General features: G+C 41.9%; 1 protein-coding gene across 18 annotated transcripts in view; it reads right to left on the bottom strand.

Annotated features, from left to right (window-relative positions):
- The window catches only part of ESRRG (estrogen related receptor gamma), a 563558-nt gene that overhangs the window by 116940 nt on the left and 428762 nt on the right, over window positions 1-17856 (bottom strand). The window lies entirely within an intron of this gene.

Genomic DNA, 17856 nt, shown 5'->3' with positions numbered 1-17856 from the left:
CTTCCCTTTTTGCTCCAAAGTGACTTTTAAAAAAAATCAGATGCCTATACTTGTATATAGGATTTCTGGTACCAAGAACTCACCAATCAGATGCAGCTTTATTATCTGATGTGACCAATAAGAGGGGCTGCACAGCTATTGTTGTGGTGGCTGTTGCCAATATTTTATTTGACAATCTAAGGGAAAAGAGGTCAGTGCCTCTGACTAAATGAGTCAAGTATTGCGTGTTTTAAAAATTCTTGTGGCAGTCCGGTTGAAAATCGCTTTTCTAGAGATTGTTTAACTCTGCCCCTCACCCACCTATGTCAACAAAAATCTCAGTGTGTTCAGCCTTGATAAAGAACCCAATCTAGGTATTTTTTCAGAAGGAGTATATGTCAGGTATGTACATGTGTATTAGTAAGTGTGTATAAAATATACATTACATACTGTGTATATGCATCATACACATATATAAAATCCATGTACATAGAGATGTAGTGTGTATGCACATATAGGCATGTGTGCATGCATTATAAACATACATGTGTGCACATGTACATATGTAATGCATATATGCATACACATGTAGACATAGTCAAAAGAATGTCAACATGTTACTTTTCTTGCATGTTTGTGTATCAGAGTTTAATAAAATTCACACAGATGTGTGTACAAAGAAAACTGGGAAGCTCTCTGGCTTGGGTTGTAGGAACAGTGGGACAGGAAGCCCACAGAGAATTGGCATTCACTCATTTCTGAGGTGCCCTGAATGCCCCTTCCCACACACACAAACACATGCAGGTGGTCCTGAAGGCTTCGAAGAAGGGAAATCTATGTAAGAATTTAAATCCAATACCAACTTCATCTTAGACTCTATGATGGAAAAAGAATCTTACATTTTAGAAAGTACACACACATGCCATCACATGGTTAAATTAATTAATATTCCTACATTAAACTATGGTCAAACATTTCAAAAAGGTATTATAAAACATATGGAGCCTGGTGTCTCAGTCCCTGGGTCTGAGCTGATGGTTCCTGGATTTAAGTCTCATTTTTAAAGCTATATTTCCTTGAATCCTCTGATCTGCTGGCTACTTATGCCTCTTTATGTGATGACAGCATTTGAGAAGGCCTTTCACAATTCAAACACAGGGGAAATCATTGCGACTGACATTCTCCGAATTTCAAAAAAATACAGACCTACCTATGTTTCATTTTGTTTGAGGTCTGGATAAGTCCAAAGGGCCACTTCATTAAAGAAAATGATGACTTCATATTTTTGTATGTATCATATATATAAATATATATATAAGTTGGTATGACTAGAGAGTTTTCTTAGTTGAAAATGAAGACATTTTGATGGGGGGACCTCAGGCAATCATTGCGATAGAAGTTGTTCTAAATATACCAGGGAGAATTAAAATGCAAAACACAAAAGGGGGATTGAAGGTTTCTTTTAAAACATAATTCACATTTACTAGTCAATAACTAGTGAAGCTATTATTGAAGAGTTTTTAGTGTTGTTTTTTTTTTAATTTCAGAGAAAGAAAAGGAAGTAAAGAGGAAAGGCAGGGTGGGTGGAGGAGAAGGAGGCCTCCCCAGTATGGTTAAATCTAATCCCATAAGAAGATAAAAGTAACTAATTAAGGATCAGCCATAAATTTGACTGATTTTAAGTTCGTTGGCTGGAGGGAACTATTATGAAGCAAATAAATAGAGCTGTAGACAGCTGGCTTTGTGTAATTCCAGGCTCCTTTGCCTAAATGTTTAAACCATTGATTTATTTGGGATGGGAAAAAAAAAAAAGAAATCTCAAACTAAGCCATCCCCAACATACAAAGCAAATTCCAGAATCCTGAAGACTTTCATTGTCTCTGAAAGTCATTGTCACCACCCTAATCCCCTCATTAAAGCAACAGAAATGCTGGGCCGGCATTAAAATGAATGCAAACCATTTGCAGCCCTCTCCTGCTCACGCACCTCCAAATGAAGGCAGGCACATTGCATAATCCAGGCCGCAAGAGCTCCTGACAGGTGGATGATTTATGCTCATAGTCAGAAGAATCGGAGGGCCTGCGGAGGAGACAGCATGAGCCAGGCGTTGGCGAGACAGATGCTCTCAGTGGGCTTGCCGGGGCTGGCAGGTTCCAGCCAGCTCAGGTGCAACCTGGACACTTTAAGTGCTGAACCCGTCTTGCCTGGATTCCAACACGCCGGTGTGCCTTTTGCGATCTTATACGCAGCGTACACAGTGAATAACCTGCCAACCCCAGGCAAGCACCAGTACACAGGCGCAGACCTCTTGCGCACGGCGATGGCGCGCGCACGTCCATGGCGCGCACACGGGGCCCCAGCCCAGAAGTAAAAGCCCCCTCCATGTTTGTCCCAAGGAGTATGATAATGCAGATGCAAATATTATGTCGTTCATGCATCTCCAGTCCTGGGAACTATTTAGCCCAGGTAGGGTGAGCAGAGAGTGACAAGATTCCCTAACAATTAGATCAATACTAAAGATTGCACCGTGGGATTAGGAGAATCACACTTCAGCAGAAAAACCGACACTCCTGTCAATTATATTAATTATTTTTCAGATACATGACCCGCTCTCCTGGCATTTTATCCTGAAAAGGCATTTGAATAGTTGAGAAGAAAATGATGAAGGGACGGATAAAAGGGAAGGCTTTGAAACCAATCTGTAAAACAGGTTTGTATATTTTGTTTAATTTTTTTTCAGAATTTCTCTCAATAGCCCCAAACAATAACAATCTGGCACAGATGATGGTATTGGTTAAAAGGGTAGATAAACCTAATTACAACTATTGATGACAAATTGCTGCTACGCCGATCTCTAACAGAAGGTGTTAGCCGGCACTTGACTGGTCAGCAGTATACTACCGATGGGCAGAGGAATTCACTCCACACATCACTATTTTCCCGCTCAGCCCAGGAGCAGAGCTTCCAGCAGCCATTAAGGGCATGAGCATCTAAATGTACAAGCTTCGGGTTATTACGGATTAATGTGACTTTGCTGCCAACCCCCAGACACTGCAGGGTCAAAGGTAAAACTGCCAAGGAGCATTAAAGACGTAGGCATCCCTTTAATTAGACAACAGGATTCAAAGACGTGTCAATTCCCAGGAAGCCACTTTGCAAAGCAAGAATTACAGTGTTCTTTTTTTTTTTGTTCTTTTTTGGGGGGGTGAGGGTGGGGTGGGGGCTGAAGGGCAGGTTGGCAGGTGGTGGGCTTTTTCAACTCTGCACGGTGAAAACAAACAGAAATTTCTGAAAGAACAACATGGAATACACCACCAGTCATTCCAACTGCCTCCAGACTTCCAGACATTCTGAAGTCTTCACAAACTGTATCCAAATCCTTTTTCTAACTTCATTAAGCTCCACTGCTTAAAAATCGTTCGTAGCAAGTACTTTAATTAGAAGCGAACCAGTGCAGAAATCGCTCGCGAGGCAGGGCATCCCCCCGGTAACCAGCCAGCCGGCAGGGACACGACTCTTACTCAACCATGCAACTCAGTCAAGGGACAAACTGGGGGGCTGATCCATTCTCTTCTTCCTCCTCAAAAGATCTGAGGGTGTGGGTGAGTGGTCTCCGGAGAGAGAGAGAGATCCAAAAGGCATTCTGACCTCATCAGTATTCTGCCTGTTTACCACTGTACGTGCAGAGAAAGAACAGACAGCATGAGCAAGAGAGCAGGTTGTTTCAGAGAAGCAGGGAACTTAGTCATTTGTATCATTTAAAGCCTGTTTTTCCCTTCTTTTGTTTCCCCACCTGTCTCCCCCTTCCCACTTTTGATCTATACTTTCTCTTTCTCTCTAGGATAAACCTTCCAACCCAGGACAATGGCACTGAAACCAGAAACATAGGAACTTCAGCATAAGGCACAAAACCAGCGCGAACACGTGCATACAGAACTCTGAGAGGCTGCCACTCATTTATGGGGTGTTCTGGACTCAGTCCAAGGGGTGAACCCAGAGATCAAGTCCCACACAGGAGTGATCTACACTCTCTATTTCCTGTCTGGAATAATGGCTTTGAGGCAGAACTTGAGAAGACCAGAGCAGAACTGACAGGCTCCACGTGACCTTGTAACAACATTAAAAACCCAAGCTGTTGTAGGTTTAAAGACCTACAAACACAAACACCAAAAACCTAAAACAGAACAGTTTTTGAGGGCTTACGTACTTGTTGAAGTGGAAAACCTTTCTTCACTCATGACACATATATTGTTTATCTAAGAAAGCTAAAACTGCATGAACACATTAGCATCGACCAAAAAAAAAAAAGTGTAGCTGCCACAAATTACACTTGGGGAAAAGTTAGCAATGATCTGGATGAGAAGTGATTCATTCTATGGAGTCAAGGGCATTTGTTTCTGGTCCATGACAGACTCTCCTGCTGTCCCCTCACAGCCCACACAGGGGTCCCTGTAATTCTGGCAGGTTCTGCTGACCCCACCTGTCACCTTCAGCTCTCCTGAGCACGGGAAAGGGTCTTAGGCTGGAGTCACACTGAGCTTGAATGGGGACCTCTGACTCCCATGAGTCAGAGTGAATAGCAGTGTGAGGACAACCCAGTGTTCACAACTCTGTGAACACAGTGCTCGCTTGGACATTTTGGAGGGAAAACCTTTTTTTTTTTTTTTAAACATTCCAGGAACACGACATTTGAGACCGAGCAGAACTGAGCTGTGTTTGGTTTAGCTGGGCAGTGTCCTAATACCTGGACAACAAAACAGGGATGACGGTGAAGATGATGAGAACAATTGCTCACATTTACTGAGGACTAAACATTTCTCAGATGTTGTGCTAAGTATTTTAAAGACATCCTCACCTTGAATCCTCACATCAAACTGTAGAATACACAGTATTATCATCATCGCCACTTTATAGATAAGGAGAAGGAGGCTAGAAACACTAAGAAACCTGGTAGCAACTGTCAAATGAACAGCAACGCAGGACTTGCTATTGGTGAATTCCATGACCTTAATAATACATGATGCAGAATAGTATGTTTATAACGTGATTCCAAATATATCATCTTTCCTCAGCAAATACATATATCAAGCCTGTGCCTTTGCAAGATATCACACTACCTACTGGACTTTGGCCATGAGAGGAAGCCACTAATTCATAATTTTCCCCTCCACTTCCCATAGACCTAAATTTCTTTAAAATATCTAGCCACTGAGAAAAACAAAACTAATTAAAAAAACAGAATAAGGTACAGTGCCTTAGCACTTCTTGTTACAAGACTTACACCTGTGATCTTTCCCACGGTGAAGGAAAGGAGACAGAAGCAAAGATCCTGCAACTAACCTCTGCTTCCCTGGCCCATTAGCTGTTTTCCAATGTGCAAATGACTCCAGTCTCCCAGGACGGTTTAAGAGTTCAGCTGACTACAGCACTGTCTCCTTCTGGGCTTCTATTTAAATCAATGCATTAACCAAAGCTGCTTGTTAAGAGTCTGTAACTGCAAGTTAAGGAAGAAAGGTGAGAAAGGGAAGAACTCTTAGCTGCTTAAGCTTGGGAACTTTCAAAGAGGCCAGTTCCTGAATGACATTTAAATAGAAACTGAATCACTTGTAAAAAGCTAAGGGATTTTGTTCTCACTACCTGAGCAAAACTTTTTGATAGCATTACCCCCGCCAGAGCGCATACCAAAGAATTAGAGATCTGTGAGATAACCAGAAGATTTCTCAAATGCATCTCAGGCGCACGGCGTTTGAACTGAACTTCTGTCCCTTTTACTGTCATCATTCGCCAAGCTTTATTTCGCTATACAATCCCCTCCAGACCCTAATGAACGACTTCCAGGGAGACCTCAGATATACCCAGAGTTGTGGAGAAAATGCACTGGCTCACAGACCACAAATTTGGACCTGTCGGCTGCAGAGCATGGGAGCGATGTTACAAATTGAAACTGAAATCATCAGACAATGGCCTGAACTGCCTCTCGGGGACAGATACTACAGTCTCTGTCGCTGTTCCGCAGCTGCCGCTGGCTACGTGGGAGGGTGCTGTTCAGAAATATGAGCAGCCCCAACATGCTTCAAACCCTTTCTCAGAAAGGACAGAAACAGCCCACCCAGGAACTTTAGGAAGTAATATGCTGGTCCTGCAGAAAGCAATATTTCCAGAAATCAAAGCACACATGCCTGTGGTTGCCTAGCCCTTTTGTTTCAGAGTACGTACACAAAGGAAGGGTTCTGGAATTCTAACAGCTCTGGTACCAAAGCCATTCCCTGAAATGAAGGTCTCTTTGCATACAAAAGTACATCATTGAGACCAGGGGCTTCCACGCAACGGAAATAACAGTTCACCTCATGACACTCTGGTAAACTTCGCTCATGAAGAGGAAAACCAAGACTTCATTAGGAGTCTATAGTCCACTCTGTGGGCTTCAGAGTCTGCAAAGTCCAGACTGAATCCTGGCAACACTATTTACATGTTGTCTGATTTTTGGCAAGTTATTGATAGAAGTTGTTTTAAATAGGTCTTAGTTTTTGCATTTCTATTCACCAACTTATTAACCGTCTATGGCAGGTTGAGAACCGCTGGTCTATGGAGAAGGTGGATAAAAAACAGTCATTCCTTTTCATTTTTTTTCTGTTTATTGGGAGGCAGGAGGCACTCAGGATATACCAATTGCTATATTTGTATTTTCAATATAAACTCAATATAACATGACTGCTGACATACAACTATGTCTTGGTCACACACATAAATAAAGGAAAATGTAGAAATCATTACTATATTATGGTAGCCTCTGAGTTCCTTCTGAAATTATTACTGATGACAAAATTATTCCTGCAACTGAAATTTTAATAATGTACCTAAAAGCAAGAAAAAAAGGGGGGGGGGTCATGTAATAGTTTATTGAGCACCTACTATGTGGGTGATCACTATGCTAGCTGTCATAGAGGACTAAAATATAAACAGAGTCCTTGTTCCCAAGTTATTTATGCTTTCCTCTACGAGACATACAGAATACTAAAAATTAATGCTAACAGTATTTTCTGAGTGCTGGCTGATTACTTGGCACTGGGCCAAGTATAGTACATCTATTATCTCATTTAAAGCTCAAAACAACTTTCTGCTGAAGTTATCACTGCAACCGCATTCTACAGATAAGGCTTAAAAAGTGTAATGTAACTCGTTTAAGGTAACACAGCAAGTAATGTTTGGATTGACTCCCTTTCTGCCCTGCCCAGTAGTCACCAGCCACGTGGGACCATTTAACGAAAATTAAAAATTCAATGCATCAGTTGTAGTGGACTGCACATTTGCTGGATTCCAATCGATAGCTACAGATTACCATCGGATCGGAGGGAGCAAGCTTTCTACCATTTCAGCCTACTCTCCTCTGTGGCAAATGTGAAGTTAAAATGCTCACTTATATGAAACAATACGAATGCTGGTGAGATTCAGAAAGGGAGGAAATCTACACAGGTGTAAGTAACGAGGCTTATGATAAACTCTATGAGGGCAGAAGCTTATCTGCCATGTTCGCTTTTAATCTCTGACACATAATAAATTGAGCAGTATGGAGTCACGACTCATAATATTCACTGAATGGACAGATCAAGGTTGGGTGAATCATTTAGAGATGGACTGGACCAATTTGTATCATTTGTATCCTTAAGTAGCTACAAAGCATCTTCAGGAGCAAAAACCTGACTCCTGCTCAAGATGTTATAAAGAACAGAAAGTATTCGTTGAATAATGGTTAAAAAACATTTACACAGATTAGACCATGAGGCAAGAATTCACTTACCTACCAAATATTTCCAAATTAAGCATGAATTGATAAAAACCGATAACTGGCTGAGGTCAGCGTCATTGCTATTTAACTGGTTCAAATATACTAATGATGAAGATGATGTTGATACTGAAGAGACTGAATAGGTCTGGAGATGTCTAAGAGAGCAGGGAGGTGAGAGCCCGGGGGGGGGGAGTGATACTGATGGAGGTCCTAGGCTTGAGAATCACCAAACAGCCACTCGGCACAGCTGGGAAGAAACTTTGCTTTCAGAAGACATTTTAGAGCAACTTATTTTTTTTAATGGGGTAGAGGGAAGGGAATGGGAGGAAGAGGAAGTTGTGTGCTCCCAAAAAAAGTTATGTGTGAGGGAGAGCTGAGTTGGGGGAAATTAACTGGACAGTCCAGAGAGGAGCCACTAAAGAGAGGCTCAGGTATCTGAGAAGCTGGCCAGGCAAAGTGGATGTAATTCCCCAAAGGAGCAGGTGGCATGTTGAGCAAACTGAGAAGCAGGACTGGAGATCAGCACAGCTCTAAGCACAACATAGGCTAAGTTAAACGAGGAAATGTCCCTGATCTCATCTGTACCTATGCAACTCTGTCAATTCCTGACATCCCCGGCAGACCTACATGCTCTAATGAAATAGTCCAGGCATCTTAAAATGATGATTATGCAGCCTATGTAGAAAAGAATGAATAGTTGAAAATAGAATCATGGAGAAAAACAGGGAAGGAATTCTGATCCCAGATACACGTCATCTTTGGACAAGCAGGTGCACCAAATGGCCACAGCTAAGAAACCCTCCCTCTGGCTTGTGCCTCAGCTGCCTTTTATCATCACACTCATCTATAAAATAAGCGGTGTGTTACAGCTGGGGCTTTAACGCAGCAGAAATCCGAATACTCCTGTCAAAGGATTCTGACGCTTTTTGCTTCCCCAAACATACCCACGTTGTGCTCTTTCAGTGGCATGGTTCAGACTCATGTCAACCTTAAAAAAGCATTTAGCTGATTTCAGGTGAAAACAACTGTATGACGTGGAGAACCAGTTGAAATTCGTCACACCTGAGCATCCCTTTCTGTTATACCTGCGCGGAGCAGTCTACCTGGGTCCCTTAGCAAGGTGGGAGTGGCAGGCCCCAGATATTAGTAGCTACAAAGCCACACTGGCTCCCAGAAAGCACAATCTGCCATTCACCTAAGTCTGGTCGGCCACGAAGCCCAAGGATAGACTCCCCACCAGTACCATCAGGCTCAGGGAATTTGGTGAGCACCAGGCACCTCAGACTTCTGCCAGCTAATTGGCTTTGGGGAAGCCGCTGACCTACTCTCCACTGAGTGGTTTTTGTGAACCTGGAACCCAGCCTGCCTCTCATCATTGATCAACCTTGGCCAAGCCAGCTGGCTTGTTCCTTTGCAGACAGCTTGCCTTAGGGGAGCTGGTTGGTGGCTCTACAACCAACTAAGCGAGAGAGACACACACACAAAACTACAGAACTGTCTCTTAAGAAATGATCAGTGCTCACTTTCAGGTGAGGGCAAGCTTAGGAATGCACAAAATCATATAAGATAACCCAACGTAGTAATGGATGGAGTGGAGTCATACAGCAAAGGCGACTCATGTGTTAGAAATGGTGCCCACATGAAATAAAACCAGGAGGCACTGCATTAAATGAGCCTTGGTCATATGTCTACCTGAATCCCTTCACATTAAATTAAAGCACAATGTTATAAACACAGCATCATGTTGATACATGCGTGCATTGGTGAAAATGAGAAAAAATCTATTGTCTGGAGATCATGGGAAAAAATTCCACATCGGAGTCCTCTGTGGCTGGGGAGTTGCCCCCATCACTTGCCGGGTTGTCATGGGACTCTTGGGGCATGAGCAAATGTGGGAGCAAGTCTTGTCCCCCTGAGGGTGGAATCCGTTGGCAATTCTTTTTAATAATCCAAAAGAATCAAAGTGTGTAGCCTATTTGATAACTGCCGGCTTCCCATTTCAAGTTCACAAATGGACATGACAAATGGGGACAATCAAAGAAATGATTAACTTTTAATAGCATTCCAGTTAAAGCAAGAGGAAGGGAGCCTAAAGAACTATCTCCGATCACTTCAATCTTTCTGTCCTCTCCAACACAAACATGGCGAACATAGGTTTACTTGGTTTAAATGATTCTCGGTGCTGTCTTTGGTAAGTTGACGTGAGACATTGTCTACTTTGTGACAAAAGTAATTGTTGTCACTGAGAAATATGTACACGTAAGATCATTTCAGAGAGGCAGACACGTACAGAGAGCGTGTGATGGTCTAAGACCCAGATGGATGATATACAGAATTATGGACACATCCTTAAAACACTGATTTTCCCCATTTATAAAACAGGTAAGGTTGTAACACCCCAGTGGCACACACTGGACACAGCCTCAAAACAACCGAGGCTTTGAATCAAAGGCATTCATCTCCACAAAGGCAAAACTGCTAAGGAATCTGGCTCTGAAGTTCACTTTCTAAAAAGGAGAGGCTTACTTTGCCACCAGGCAGAATGTGCCTCTCTGCTCCAAGCCAGACCGAAATAAAACGTCAGCCACAGTTTCACAAACACACACCGCACAATCAGGTTCTCAGGGATGAAAAAGCTTGAGTGTTGCTGAGGTTAATTCGCACTGCTTCTAACGAGCAAGCTCTTCCAGAGTTAACGTTGGGAGCCCAAGAATCTCAGAGCGGGGTGGTCCCATCAAAGATATTCTAGTCTGATCTCCATATGACATTTGGACTTGTTCTCACACCTCTCGCAGCGATGGGAAACTTACTGCCTTTTGACACTGTCAATTCTATTTCTGGAATGTAATTGAAAAACTCAAAGCAAAAAGTGAAAACTCATAAAACTAAAAAAAGAAAGAAAGAAACGTGTTTTACTTAAGTAATCTTTTAGAAGCTTAGTATCTCATCCCACCATAGCCTCGAAAGAATCCTAAGCTAAATATATACTGGAATATTCCTAAGGTTCATAAAGAAAAACTACATTAAATAAACAGAGCACAGGCTTGCCACAAAGTCCAGACTCAACTGTGCGAATCACCATGAGAACTCCGGCAAGTCACACTCTGCAAGCCTCCATCTCCTCTGAGAAATGGAGAAACGCCCACCCCTGGGAGTCCTGGCAAGGATTAGCAAAAAAATAAAATAAAACTCCAACCAAGGCACATAGGACATATCTTAATACATAGGAGCTCTCAAAAGTACATTATTATGTTTACCTGCAAAATCTTTGCTGTTCATTTAGAAACTTTTCCTGTCAACAAACCAGGACTAAAAAAACAAAAAACACGACACACTAGTATCTGTACATGAAAGAAATGTTGTGTGTGCGCGTATGCGTGTGTGTGGCACCTCAAATATATTCCCCAAGGGCTTACTGTCAAGACAGAACTCACAAAGAAGGTGCTCTTTGTGATTGCTTATATTGTAACTTGGGGGTTTTGTTTAACACTCTGCATTAATGAGGGAGCTTCTTAGGATGATATTACAACAGAGAGCACGAGAAACACCAGGGAGGTCAATGCAGTTCTACTAACTGTCATCTAACACAGAAATATTTTCCTTGCATACCATTAAAGCTTTCTCCGGGTCTTTGTTCTGCTTTTTGAAGTCAGTAAGAATCCAAATTTCCCTACCGATAATTTCTGTTTTCGACTTGGCAACATAATGATATTAGGCTTGAGGAAAAAAAAAAAAAAAGAAGCTCACCTTGGCAATGTCTTCTTCAGAGGTTTGTACAAAAGACATTTTGTTAGGATAAATTTACTAAGCAGGTTCTTTAAGTAAGCAGAAACATATATGCTTGTAACTAAATGACCCGATTGCTTTAACTATTAATATATACTTTTTTTTAAAGAGAACCTACCTGGAAAATGCTATACCCATTATATGGACATTTTATTAAAATTAAAGCTATGAAACAGAAGGGTAATTAGACAAGTGAGTTGCTCTTTACTTCTTCTGCTAATAGGGAAAGCCCAGAGGACTCAGAGTCCCTATATTGCCATATAGAAATCAAGACCCAAGCTACACATGCAGCAAAAACAGTTGGGGATCATTTGTCTTTCTGTCCTAGGGGCTCAAGGCAACTGATTGTGGGAGATGTCATGGCAGCTAAATGAAGAAATCTGTGCTGTCTGAGGTACAAATGCTTCTTGACTTATGATGGGGTTGTATCTCCATAAACTCATGGTTCAGTTGAAAACATCAGCCCTGGCCAGTAGCTCAGTTAACTAGAGGGTTTTCCCAATACAGCAAGGTCGTGGGTTCAATCCCTAGTCAGGGCACATAAAAAATCAACCAATGAATGCATAAATAAGTAGAAAAACAAATCAATGTTTGTCTCCCTCTATCACTGCCTCTCTCTCTAAAATCAATAAATAAATTTTAAAAATATCATTAGTTGAAATGTTTTTAATACAGCTAACCTACTGAACATCACAGCATAGCCTCACTTACCTTCAGTGTGCTCAGAACACATATGTTAGCCCACGCCGGGCAGAATCACCTGACAAGATGAGGACGCTGTCAAGTATCATGGCTGACCCTCATCATGACGTAGCTGACCCAGAGCTGAGTTCATCACTACTGCCCAACATCATGAGAAAGCATCCTACTGCATACATAGTGCTAGCCCAGGACAAGGTCAAAATTGAAAATTCAAAGTATGAATTCTACTGAATCCATATCATTTCTGCACTGTTGGAAGGTTGAAAAATCCTAAGTGGAACCATTGTAAATGGGGACCTTCTATACATATGTGTATACATACACACACAGACGATGCCTTCCCTAAACTAAAAAGTAGACCCTGCTGATTGTGACTAGAAGACTCAGGATAAACAGGGCCTGTGGCAAAGAATCTCTTAACGTGGAAGAAGAGGAGTGCCTACCTCTTCCATCCACCCACTAATTTCTTCCACCCCAAAATTTCCCAAACATTGGGTCAACCTTATACTCCCAGAGGTAGAGCAAAAACATGAGAGCTTTCCATTCTAGAGAGACAGGCCATTCTTGGTGGAATCAAGATGTTATGCCAAGACAAAGGATTTAGCCATGGCGTAGGTGACAGGACCTTCTTCAGATACCAGAGATCCATCAAGGAATAAAAAGAAAAGATCCCTTAACACCCGTAGACTTTTTTAAGTTCACTTCTATCCCAGAGACCTGTACAGACACTAACTCTGCGTGACCGAAACAAACGGACTTAAATGTCTTGTTCTGCGTGGGGTCGTAAACCTTGCCCCTCTGACCTCCGCAGCATCTGAAACACATCTTCTCCAAGTCGCTATCAGCCCAGGACTCTACCTGCCCCATTATCCTGTAAGATCAATTGGCCCCAACCATGATCTGTACTCTCACTGTCCTATAAAACCCAGATGAGACAGAGTTTCCTAAGAAAAGGTCCCTGCTTATGCATGTCACATGGGTATCTTAGGGACACCATCCCTTTGTCAAACCCATAAGCTCTGCTGCTTCCTGGGAACACCAGGACTCTCTTCCATTTGCTTCACCCCTACATGAATAGTCCGAGCCACAGTGGGCCTGCTGGGCTGAGATGGCGGGCAACTGACCCATGGATGGAGCAAGAAAGACCTGTTTGGCCAAAGCCGTGACACAACTTGATAGATAAACAGGAACGACCAGGGAACATGACATACCTGACATCTAATCCCATCCTCACTTTCTCTGCAACGGGTCAGTGCGGGAGCCATGAATACTCTCTGAACTTTGTGTCCCTTGTCAGACTCATGAGATTCTGACACCCAGGGCCCCACCTCTTTCCACTGGGCAGTTTTAAGTGAATGAAACCTTAATGACCCATGCCATTTCCACACTGAAGGTGACTACTGTCCAATGCTTCTTCCCAACCTCTGCCTCGCTTTTATCCTGAACAGGAGGACTTGGCATTCCACAATGCACACTGTGTACACCACCTAGCTGGAACCCACAGGTTTGTGTTTTTTAGACTTTTAAAAACTGGGAGAAAATACTGACCACCTCTGTAACAAAAGCTTCCTTTAAAGATGTCAACTCAACTATGGAAAGCGAATGTGGTTATCAATGAAACACAGAACTGTGCTGTTTTGTTGTGTATCAAGGATGCATTGTTCTCCCCCACCCTGAGGAAGTATTTAGAAGGCATTGAAAAGTGTTTAAACTTGCTCTTCTGCTCTCCCGCTTAGGTCAATATTTTTTATTTTAAAAGTGTAACAACAAAACTGTGGATAAATCTGACTAGCGCCAATACAATAACCCATGATGGGATTTCTGATGCCCACAGAGTAAAACCCTATGGACTGAAGTTCGGTATATTGACAAGGGAAGGTAGCAATAGTGAACAAAGACAGAGAAGGTTTTCAAACACAGGCACAGACGCATAATCAGGACTTCAGTTACTAAGCAGTTCATTATCTGTAGATCGTTCTACTATTTCTTCAACTCTCAGGTCTATTAACTAAGTCTCATGTCCATTAACATTGACAAAAATAACAAACATAGTTCCTATTTTTTCCAGAAAGATAAAACATATTCTAAGAATTATTAAGAAAATGTTTACAAAATAGCACAATGCATAAGTCAGGTCTATCAAATTGTAGTTCCTATTGTATTCCCAACCTCACAGATATTCTCATCATCATCAACATCATATTTATATGCATTTTTGTGTCATATAGTGGTATAATATTTCTGTAGATATATCATTTTTAATAAAACTTATCCTACAATGGAAGAGATGAGAAAGAATGCAATCTAACTGCTCCCTATGCTTAGGGAAATGGAGACAAAGTTGAGTGGACCTGCCCCAAATCTCAGTGGTAGGTAGTGAAAAAAAAGTCAAAGTGAAAAACTAAAGCACAATATTCTTCCAGACAAAATGGGAGAAGCATGGCTCATAGTTATTGAGTTGTACTAAAGCTTATTGCCAGCTTCTAATTTTTCTTACTACTATGCCCTGATATCAAAATTTCACCAGTAAAATTTAATGTGCCTATGAGGGTAATAGAATCCTTTTTTTTTTTCTTGCATATTTTAAAAGGTGTGTGATTTGCCCATTTTCTTGGTAGGCAAAGGAATGCGTTCTCCCGTCTGAATCTAAATCAGTAATTAAAAACATTGTTCACCTATAACACTGGTGGTGAACCCTCCTGCTTGGGGTGAAGCCCCTTTTCCCTCTTTATACTATTGTCTCTCTTTGCTTCACATAAAGCTGGATATTAAAGACTAAATTTCCTCACGGAGTTTCCGAGCAAATATTTACTTATTGATGTGTTTCTATGAAAAGTTTGGAAAGGGCATCTGAGGTCATTGATACTGCCCAAGCATAACAAATGTTGCGTGAATTGGTTTTAGTCCAGTCAGTGGACATGCTATGTGACACCTAGATTCTAGCTCACCATGCTGGGCCCTGTGTCTATATCAGCTCTCCTGGTTTTCACCGAAACCTCACAAGGCAAGTTCTATCATCAATCCTGTATTCACAAATAATGAGGCGCATGGATCTTAGGGCCAGGACCAGGAGGCGGTTGAGCCAGGTCCTGGAGTCTGGGTCCACCAAACCCTGACTATCTCCAGCAACAATAGCTAACATTGATCTGGTCCTCACTCCAAGCCACACTGGACACTGAGTGCTTATCCTATTGTATTCACACTTTATTTGCAAACAGTATTATTGCCACAATCATTTCACTGATGATGACCTTAAGGATTAGAAATGAAATGTTAAAGAACCTTTCTTTTCCTTAAGGCAATGTAAGAAAACACAGTTTTTTTTTGGGCGGGGCTGATATAACTAAATTGGTCCTCCACATTTTGTGGGACTTTCACGTGCAAGAGCCAAAACAACAAGAACAACAACAAACACACACACAAAAAAGCCCAACAAAAACAAAAACAACTTGAGCTGTCAAGGTGAAACCCATCAGAGCAATAAACAGCAAAAAGCCCTTCAGCCTCGGACCAGCGAATTCTATACCGAAATAATATAATTATCGCCTTCATAAAATTTCCTTGTTCGCCAACAGCAGAGAGAAAACCGAACCAGTTAGCCCTGCAAAGAACCAAGAGGAGAGAGATCAAAATAAAAATAAACCCTCACCAGATTTACAGGGGCAATTCAATTCAGTCTCATTTTTCCCTTCAAATCAACAACACCTGCAAAATCTGAAAGGCTCATGTTGAGACCACATATCCCATAATGGATGAGTTCCTTTTAACATAAAGTACTGGAGCTGCCATAAAATAAGGCTGGCCAATCACGTGTGAGGCTGACCAGCAAAGTTGAGTCCAGAACCAAAAAAGGAAGGGGGAATGGTAGAGCATCGGCCAGGTGTGTGGAAGTCCTGGGTTCGATTCCCAGTCAGGGCACACAAGAGAAGTGCCCATCTGCTTCTCCACCCTTCTCCCTCTCCTTCCTTTTTGTCTCTCTCTCCCCCTCCCGCAGCCAAGGCTCCACTGGAGCAAAGTTGGTCCAGGCGCTGAGGATGGCTCCATGTCCTCCACCTCAGGTGCTAGAATGGCTCTGGTTGCAACAGAGCAATGCTCCAGATGGGCAGAGCATCACCCCCTAGTGGGCGGATCCTGGTCAGGCATGTGTGGAGTCTGTCTCTCTGTCTCCCCGCTTCTCACTTTGGAAAAATACAAAAAAAAAAAAAAAGGCAGGAGACTTTTCAGAAGCAGATGATGTAACTGTTCAGACCCGAACAATCATTTTTGACGTATCCTTCTTGAAGTCTTGTTATAGTGTGGTCTTTTGTTGTTTCTACACATAACTGTTCCACTGCTGCAACCGGTATCACTTTTTTGGTTCAGAAATTCTAACATTAGCATGAGCTGTGGTTGCCCAGTGGATAAAGCATTGAACTGGAACACTGAGGTCACCGGTAACAGCAGATTCAAAACCCCAGGCTCCCTTTGGCAAGGCATGTATGGGAGTTGATGCTTCCTGCTCCTCCCCCCTTCTCTCTCTCTCTTCTGTCTTTCTAAAAATGGATAAATAAAATCTAAAAAAAAAATTATAAGGTTAAAATCAGATGTGATTTGTTCAGATGCCATTCTGGTGCTGGCTCATAAGGAGACTTATCTAGTTAAGAATTTAATTATGTGCAATGCAATGCAACTGAACTTGTTCACTCACTAAGCAATCCCTTCCCTCTTTCACCCCATGTCATTAATAGGAATGGCGATAGAGAAAACTGAAGATTGTTATTTTCAAAAGAGGGTGAATCTCATCTCTCTATAAACCACCCTTTGAATAAAAAAAAAACAACACAAAAAACTTCACTTCCCTCGGGCAGCATTTTATCTAAGATGCATTTGGTGGCTAGTTGAATAAAAATACCTGTTCAAGGAAAAAAAAAACAGTTCCCATCAAAGCTGTTGAAATCTGATTTCATTTCAGATTCCAGAATGAACGTCGTTTTTGTTTAAATAGATTTCGTCTGTCAATTTCCAGACCCACTGTGCCATCAGCCTGTATGGACTGCTGTGGTCAACATGGGGGTTGTCGCAGCAAATTGTATTAGGGACTGGTAATTGAATTGAACAGGTTTACATTTGAATAGATTTACTGCATCATGATCTCTGACATTCTGCGTGGGCCTGAAATCCCTCTCCATCCATAAAGATACGTTTAAGACGGTCTCATTCTCTCCAGGCTGAGAAGCCAAGTCTTGAGCCAAGGAGATGGCCACACATAATTGCACATTTATATGCAGGGTGAAATGTTGTATTTCATTGCACTTGTTTAAGTGCAAAGGAAGAGAAATACTCCATACTGACTCACAACTATTCCGTCCTTTCTTTTTGAGGGAAGGGGCTAAGAGCACCAGCAGCTGCTCATCAGACAGCATCAGGGGTAAAGGACAGTAAATTATTATATGACTGTATCAGCCTGAGCAGCAATTTCCTTGAAAACAGACCCTCTCTAAAGGTTTGATAACAGCATCTGAAGAAGTGTGAATTATAGATAAGCACGGACTCATTTACGTTCACCAATAATGTTTAATTAAACACAGTTTACAGCTCTCTGGTCACTCTAAACACCCTTCAAG

The sequence above is a fragment of the Saccopteryx bilineata genome, chromosome 1 (assembly GCF_036850765.1).
Source record: "Saccopteryx bilineata isolate mSacBil1 chromosome 1, mSacBil1_pri_phased_curated, whole genome shotgun sequence".
Lineage (NCBI taxonomy): Eukaryota > Metazoa > Chordata > Mammalia > Chiroptera > Emballonuridae > Saccopteryx > Saccopteryx bilineata.
Note: the sequence above shows the minus strand (reverse complement) of the source record. Positions and strands in the feature narration are given on the sequence as shown.